This window comes from Ostrinia furnacalis, unplaced genomic scaffold (assembly GCF_004193835.3).
Source record: "Ostrinia furnacalis isolate ACB-3 unplaced genomic scaffold, ASM419383v2 OfSCF7575, whole genome shotgun sequence".
Classification (NCBI taxonomy): domain Eukaryota; kingdom Metazoa; phylum Arthropoda; class Insecta; order Lepidoptera; family Crambidae; genus Ostrinia; species Ostrinia furnacalis.
This window is the reverse complement of record NW_021137814.1, coordinates 57419-66460: the sequence shown is the minus strand read 5'-3', so window position 1 is coordinate 66460 and position 9042 is coordinate 57419.

Here is a 9042-nt window from a genome sequence, read left to right as displayed (position 1 = left end):
GTCAAACTGCATACAAAAAAAACATCGGTTATCGTCCAAGTTACAGTCAAAGTTAGGTGGTGCAACTCAGCCTAAGTAGGCTGGGTTGCACCATCTTACTTTAACTTTGACAAATGTCAAAAATCTGTCAAGCATCATTTATGGAATTAGCAAATTAGGAAATGCTCTATTTTTATCGACACTTTTGATGCTATAGAAAGTTTTCTATCGTATTGTTTACAACACACAGTTCGTTAGTTCGTTCTTTTCAGCCAAATGACGTCCACTGCTGGACAATTGCCTCTACCAAGGATTTCCATAACAACCGGTCCTGCGCTGCCTGCATCCAGGCACCGTTTGCGACCCTCACCAGATCGTCGGTCCATCAAGTGGGGGGCCTACCCAGTGAATAGTAGTAACCACTAAGTCACAAAATTTACACACAAAACTATCAATTGAATTGTGATATTCTTCGGCTTATACTGTAATAAAGAAGGTATTTCGTCAGCCGATTTACCTACCCGTTAAATAAACAATACGTATTCGATATATCTGGTTCAGTTAACATCAAAATGCTTTGATTTCTCCCAGTACTTTAGGCACCTCGCCCACGACGATACAGCTGTAGCGATTCTGTCGCGCGTTCGCATCAATACAGTCGCAATGCGGTCGCTAACTGTGTGCCCTCGCCCACATAAACACGATTTAGTCGTGATGCCACGCTTCCTCCGTTCTCTACTTCAATGTCGTCCGACACGGTCGCGCGATTGTATCGATACAGTCGCGATGCTGTAGCGCATTGGTTCGTTCTTTTGAGCCAAATGACGTCCACTGCTGGACAAAGGCCCAAAGTTTTCCACAATGAACGGTCCTGCGCTGCCCGTATCCAGGCTCTTCCCGCGACCTTTACCAGATCGTCGGTCCACCTAGTAGGAGGCCTGCTGGCCTGCCCACGCTACGTCTTGCAGCGCATTATTAGCGCGTTGGTATCTCTTCTGTAGCGCGTTGCAAATGCGACCAATGCGTGTATTAGTGATGCGTAGCTTGTTTACGAAACGCGCGACAGCATCACTGCTAAAAGTTTCCGTGGGCAAAGGGTCTTATGTACGAGAGGTACAACGTAATACGAGCGTGTATTTGGCCCACGTGTAAAAATGTGTTGTTGTTTTCAAGCAAATATTTGTTTGTGGAACTCATACTTTATGTTTATCTACCCGTCCTTTATTTAGGCGTTACAGGGAAAATGTTTTCGTATGGTGTCCATCGTTTTATATTACGAACAACATCCTGTTGTGTTTATAATTGACGTGAATCTAACCGTAGATGGGTAAAGTAAACATATTTGATATTTCGGCTAAAGTATTAGATGGACCTTTTAAATATTTAATGGATACGCGGAATTGTTTTCATTAATTTTGCATGCGAAATTAGTTTATTAGATTTTCACGTTTCAAGAACTTTGAGTTGGCCTGATTGAAATAGTTAATGAAATGTGTATTTAAAATCTACATCGCAAAGGAAATTTTGTCAAATGCCAAATAGTAGGTACACTATCTTTGGATTAATTCCCAGATGGTTCAGTTCCCATCTTGATTAGACAATTACAGACTTAAATTGGCCTGATTTTTGAGAGTAAATATGTATGTCATCAGGGTTGAAGTTATATTATATTTAGTGGTTGAGGCCTCAGGGTTGACCCATACCGTAAAATATTTAAAGGCACGGGGTCTCTATCAGAAGGAACTCTAGGGGTGGAATCTCCATTGGCGTGGGTTAGCGGGCAAGGAGATGATATGTTAGATGGTTGACAATCACTTTCCCTACAATTTAACGTTCCACCAAACTCAATACGCTTTCAAAGATAACCTCGTAGCCGCTTGCTCACACTTGACATGACACAACTGATTGACAGTTACCTTTTTCTGCGCATCAGTAGGGTGTTACGTTTAGGAATCACAAACCTCCCGCTCTACAGATTTATACAGATAACATAATATTAAGAATGGTACTATTAATCATCAATAGTTATACTATTAATCAATCACCGCCTAGTTGTACCTTGTGTGTTCCTTTTCTTTCTGTTCTTATCTTTGGTGTGCAATAAAGTGTATTTATTATTATTATTATTATCAATAATAATTTGCAGCATCTGTGTCCGGCGCCGACATATTTTATAATACCTCTTCTAAAACCAAAACCGTCCGGTTCAATCGAAACTCATTCGAACTTAGAATGGGCAAGCAATCGATGTTTTTAGCCGAAAGAAAAGGGTTAGGGTACTAATAGTCCCTGGGGCATTATTGGACGGCCAGATCTTTAGTTTAGCAGTCGTAAATGCTTAGATTAATGGTTCCGTTTGTGAGGTCGCCCCATTTTATTGATTATCGACATACGCACTTTTTGTTGAGCTCATGATTTGGCGGNTACTCGTATTTAATTAATAGCAATTAGTTGAAATAAGTTGTGGGATAAAGTAACTGTTACTTTATTATCACATAAGAGAAATTGAGAGAATAATAATATTTTGTATAGTTTTTTTGGTCGAGGGAAGCGCGGGGTGCAGGGAGTTTATCGTCATTGCACTCATGGATAATTTAGCGTGTACCGACAACACTCCCAACATTAGCGGAAAAAGGTGGGGCGCGTCTTCGTGGATGAAATGATCTTTAATAAGTATGGTGCATCTCAAGTTTGTTATAAGTATAATTTTAATCAATGATCCACCGTAAAAAAGCAAATCTTTAAGGGCCATATAACGTCACAACTCACATATAAATAAAACTGGAAACCAATTAATTCCAGACTATTAACTTCACTACTCATAAAAAGAAGTAATTAAATTAGTGAAAGCATTAATTAAACAGCTACCCGCATAACTCACACATTTAAACTTCTCAAAATTTGCGTGCCAAGTGCCAAGTCGGGCCAAGGTCAAACCCCGAAGTGTCCCTAGGGTGAGATGTGGACAGCAATGTGCCAACAGGGGTCAAGGTTGCAATCCAGGAAAACATCCTGTAGTATCAGAGACTTCATAGTAACTAGACAATCTATTCAAAATAAAATCCGTACTTATCACTAGAGACCATCACTTGTATAAGTGCTAAAGTCACTCTGTCTGTCTGTTGCCTTTTTGCGGCTAAATAAAATTTGGTCCGTATAGAGATTGTTTGAGGCAAGGAAAAGACAGAGTAAGTCTTTATCTAGATTTTTTTGTGAAGCTACGACTTGATAAAGGTAGCAGGAAGGCGCTGGATGCAGGCCGCTACCAACCGTGCGATGTGGAAGTCAGTGGGGGAGGCCTATGTTCAGCAGTGGACGTCCTATGGCTGAAATGATGATGCTGATGATGTGAAGCTACGTCGCGGGCAATACCTAATAGTACTCAAAATTAAATAACTGCTTCCAAAACTTATAGACTACAAAACATTATGGACCCTGTAGGGCACGGCAATTAGGAAAGAGGATTATCACACATTTTGAAAAAAATCATAGTTTAGGACTAGGACTTCGCTAAAACTCAGTAAGCTTATTGCTCAGGACATCAGATCTAATGGTACATAATTCTTTGTGTATTACACGCATTTCCCTAGAGAAACACGAGTCGCCACACCTACTGAGCGGTTTGATAACAAATTTTTATATTGCGGTTATAACGAAGTGTCGTGAATTATGTGGGCCTCCACACCATAAACATATTTCCCGTATTAGCTTCTATTGTCTTCGTGATTTTGGCGATAAAAAAGACACGTTGCTCATTATACAGGGTGATTGGGATACTCGACATATTCCTTGAGAGGGGTTATACTAGAAGTCATTAGTAACAAATGAAGTCCAGTGAATCAGGGTTCGAAACTGGATGGTTGTCGACCTGTGACGGTTCTTCGATTTTAAAAAAAAAAACTTAATTGTGAATTTACTACTCCACCATGAACATTGAATTGATACTTTTCTGAAAGCTGAAAATATTGACAAAACTTACATAATTCTCAAAAATAAGCGGTCTTAAGTAAAATATTATTTTATTTTCTGTAAGCTATTTTTTTTTCTTCAAAATTTTCGCTAGCCATAATTAGTTGCTAAAGATCTCAACTACCCCCTTCAAGGAATAAGTCGAGTATCCCTGTCACCCTGTATGTAGAGTGCGTATTCTGCGTATATTCAGCCATCTGGAATATGTGATCAAACATGATCACAGTGGATATGGCAACGATCTAATTTGACATGAAAGATCAAATAGATGTTATATGACAGAAATTAATATGTAGAGCCCTAAGAAGTAGTTATGTCGACTGCCGTTCGATTTCCAAACATCAATAGCAGTATTTATAAACAGTCTACGTTCATTCGTTCGTTTCAGCAAAATTACGTCTACAGCTGGGCAAAGGCCTCCCCCAAGGCTTTCCATAATAAATGGTCCTGCGCTGCCCGCATCCAGGTTCTTCGTGTGACCTTTCAGTAGTCTTCATTTAAGAATAAAAGAAAGAAGTAAAAATTAGGAAACGCTTAAAAGAAATCTTTTATCGACACTTTTGATATTTTTGGAGATGTTCTTTCGTAATCGCTACACTTTGCATTTTTCGTTCGTTCGTTTCAGCTAAATGACGTCTACTACTGGACAAAGGCCTCCCCCAAGGATTTCCATAATGACCGGTCCTGCGCTGCCCGCATCCAGGCACCATTTGCGACCCTCACCTGATCGTCGGTCCACCTAGCGGGGGCCTGCCCAGTCAATAGTAGTAACTACTAAGTCACAAAATTTACACACAAGTCTATTGATTGAATTGTGTTATTCTTCGGCTTATACTGTAATAAAGAAGGTATTTCGTCAGCCGATTTACCTACCCGTTAAATAAACAATACGTATTCGATATATCTGGTTCAGTTAACATCAAAATGCTTTGATTTCTCCCAGTACTTTAGGCACCTCGCCCACGACGATACAGCTGTAGCGATTCTGTCGCGCGTTCGCATCAATACAGTCGCAATGCGGTCGCTAACTGTGTGCCCTCGCCCACATAAACACGATTCAGTCGTGACTCGTGATGCAAACGCGATACTGTCGCGATGCAAACGCCACGCTTCCTCCGTTCTCTACTTCGATGTTGTCCGACACGGTCGCGCGTTTGTATCGATACAGTCGTGATACTGTAGCGCATTAGTTCGTTCGTTTGAGCCAAATGACGTCCACTGCTGGACAAAGGTTTTCCACAATGAACGGTCCTGCGCTGCCCGTATCCAGGCTCTTCTCGCGACCTTTAGTAGATCGTCGGTCCACCTAGTGCCCACGCTACGTCTTGCAGCGCATTAGTAGCGCGTTGGTATCTCTTCTGTAGCGCGTTGAAAATGCGACCAATGCGTGTATTAGTGATGCGTAGCTTGTTTACGAAACAAGCGACACCATCACTGAAAAAAGTTTCCGTGGGCAAAGGGTCTTATGTACGAGAGGTACAACGTAATACGAGCGTGTATTTGGCCCACGTGTAAAAATATGTTGTTGTTTTCAAGCAAATATTTGTTTGTGGAACTCATACTTTATGTTTATCTACCCGTCCTTTATTTAGGCGTTACAGGGAAAATGTTTTCGTATGGTGTCCATCGTTTTATGATACGAACAACATCCTGTTGTGTTTATAATTGACGTGAATCTAACCGTAGATGGGTAAAGTAAACATATTTGATATTTCGGCTAAAGTATTAGATGGACCTTTTAAATATTTAATGGATACGCGGAATTGTTTTCATTAATTTTGCATGGGAAATTAGGTTATTACATTTTCACGTTTCAAGAACTTTGAGTTGGCCTGATTGAAATAGTTAATGAAATGTGTATTTAAAATCTACATTGAAAAGGAAATTTTGGCAAATGCCAAAAATCATAGTTTCATAATAATTTAATCCTAAACATAGAAATAGATATTCGCAAACACTTAGAAGACCTGCATACGTCCATATTTCATATTTTATGTCTCCGTAGATCTAATAAAATATAGCGATAAAAGAATAAAGCTCTCGAGTAGGTACACTATCCTGGGATCAATTCCCAGATGGTTCAGTTCCCATCTTAATTATACAATTACAGACTTGAATTGGCCTGATAAATAATAATATGGCCTGACATCAGGGTTGAGGCTCAAAATTATATTTTGTGGTTGAGGTATCAGGGTTGACCCATACCGTAAAATATTTTATAATACCTCTTCTAAAACCAAAGCCGTCCGGTTCAATCGAAATTCATTCGAACTTAGAATGGGCAAGCATTCGATGTTTTTAGCCGAAAGAAAAGGGTTAGGGTACTAATAGTCCCTGGGGCATTATTGGACGGCCAGATCTTTAGTTTAGCAGTCGTAAATGCTTAGATTAATGGTTCCGTTTGTGAGGTCGCCCCATTTTATTGATTATCGACATACGCACTTTTTGTTGAGCTCATGATTTGGCGGTACACTGTTCTTTGATTTGTGACTGTGATTTGCTCTTTAGATATGTATGGGTTCGGCCAAGACTGCTTTTGGAAAGAATTAGGTTCATTTATGAAATACTAGCTTTCCGCCCGCTACTTCGCCCGCGTGGAATTTTGTCTGTCACAGAAAAACTTTATCGCGCGCGTCCCTGTTTCAAAAACCGGAATAAAAACTATCCTATGTCCTTTCCCGGGACTCAAACTATATGCTAAATTTCATCAAAATCGGTTCATTGGTTTAGGCGTGAAAGCAAGACAGAAAGACAGACAGACAGCCAGACAGAGTAACTTTCGCAATTATAATATTAGTATAGAATTTTAAGTAGGTTTAAAGGTATCAAGATACCCAAGGTATTTGTGATAGTCACACGAAGTAGGTACTTGTTTTCTGGTGATACTTAAGAAAGCTCAAAGCACACACTGTATGTGTTGTCGAGCAAAGGCTGATGTAGGCCCAATAGGCCATTGATTGCAGGCCTCTGAGGCCACGTTCACTAGAAATAAACACCAGCTGTGGACGCAAATGGGCTGAAATAATACCCTGGTGCAGTTATGTCACAACTTAATTTTGTAAGGATTAAATACAATGCTGCAGCCGTAGTGATGATCAAATAATATTATTATAGACTATGATTACTTATCATCATCATCATGTTAAAGTCCACTACTGGACCTCAACTTCCTCCAAGAACGTCAAAGTGCAAGATATTATGTACCTAAGTGCGCGGTTTGTGATCAAATACGAACGTTTTCAACTATTTACACCATTCAGGGCATAAATCGTTAGTAATAACTAAAGATTAATGTAGGTATGCACGTTTACTCGTAGCATTTGTAGTGCTTACTCCATAGGTGTTATTATAAAGCTATGTTGGTGAAGGCATTAGTTTCAATACAGTACCAACAAGTAACCACATACGAGCGAGCACATCTAGCATACTACCTACATTTATGGAACTGTAATTTTGGAATCTTTTTGTAAATCTTTATTCATGTAACATTCACAAAGTAACACACTCAGAGCTAAAACCATCCAAAACATAAGCAAATTCATTTTTAATTCGACTTAGGGCTTCCGTTCCTGGATAAAACTCGCTTAACGTACCCGAAAAAAACAAAACAAAATCTTGCTCTTTCATATAAATCTGTTCACGTTTTTAACTTTGCGTTTTAGCGAATTCAGGACGACATAAATCTTAAATTCATCCTCGTAAAATATATTACGTACAAATGTGTGTCGGGCTTAGTGTATCCACTTAGGCCACGGTTTTCCGCGTTTATCGCGCAAAACGACGAGATGCTTTAAGGGCTGGGTGACAGAGGGTTGAAAAGGCGACCGCTTATATTTTTTAACTATTAGACAGATGTTTGTAGTGAATGTTGTTTATTTTTCGTAAACGTGCACTTTCGTAGAGATTTGTTACTAAATCTAATGTTCTTATCTTCTATTATATAAAAGAAAGTCGTGTTAGTTACTCCACTTATAACTCAAGAACGGCTTAACCGATTCAGCTGAAAATTGTCAGGGAGGTAGTTTAGAGCCAGGAGAAGGACATAGGATACTTTTTATCCCGTTCAAAATAAAAAAAAGTCTGCTTATTTATTGCCATTAAGGCGGAACAAAGTTCGCCGGGTCAGCTAGTCTATATTATAAAAGAAAGTCGTGTTAGTTACTCCACTCATAACTCAAGAACGGCTGAACCGATTTAGCTGAAAATTGTCAGGGAGGTAGTTTAGAGCCAGGAGAAGGACATAGGATACTTTTTATCCCGTTATTTATTGCCATTAAGGCGGAACAAAGTTCGCCGGGTCAGCTAGTAGTGAATAAATAGAGCACTTTTAGGGTGAAGACATTAGAAGTAGGATTTAGTCTGTGAATCTGGGGGCACGGCAGTGCCCCCACCAAGTCGAGCAAAAAAGCGGCACGGCCGTACCATCCTTTTCTCAAAGCAATTCAGGCCATTTTCGACTGCCTGTAACTTCGTTGTGGATAAAACTAGAAGGGTGAATTTTCATTAGCTATGCAGGCATTGTAAAGACACGGTATATTTAAAATTTCATTTAATTTGAACCAGTAGTTTAAGAATTATAACGGGTCAAAGTTACTTAATTTTGTCACTCACTGACTCACTGACTCACCGATCATCAAAATTCTAAGGCACTTCTAGCAGACCTAGAAGCTTCAAATTTGGAATATAAGTAGTGTTTGGTGTATGAATCAAGGAAAAACTAAAATATTTGGGGGCACGGTAGTGCAACCGCCAAGTCGAGTAAAATTTTTCAATTTCGGTCCAGTTTTCTAGATACATAACTGCTGTCTACAAAATACAAAAAGAATAGAGATTTGGGGGCACGGTAGTGCAACCGCTAAGTCGAGTAAAATTTTTCAATTTCGGTCCAGTTTTCTAGATACATAACTGCTGTCTACAAAATACAAAAAGAAATGAGATCCCATCAAAAACAATACTTGTCAAAAAAAACAAGTCTCGCAACTCAGTTGTTCTACGTAAAAAGTTGTGAGATCCATGTAATACCAAGTCCAGGCCAGCAAATTGCGAGACTTGGTTTTTTTGACAAGTATTGTTTTTGATGGGATTGATTTTACC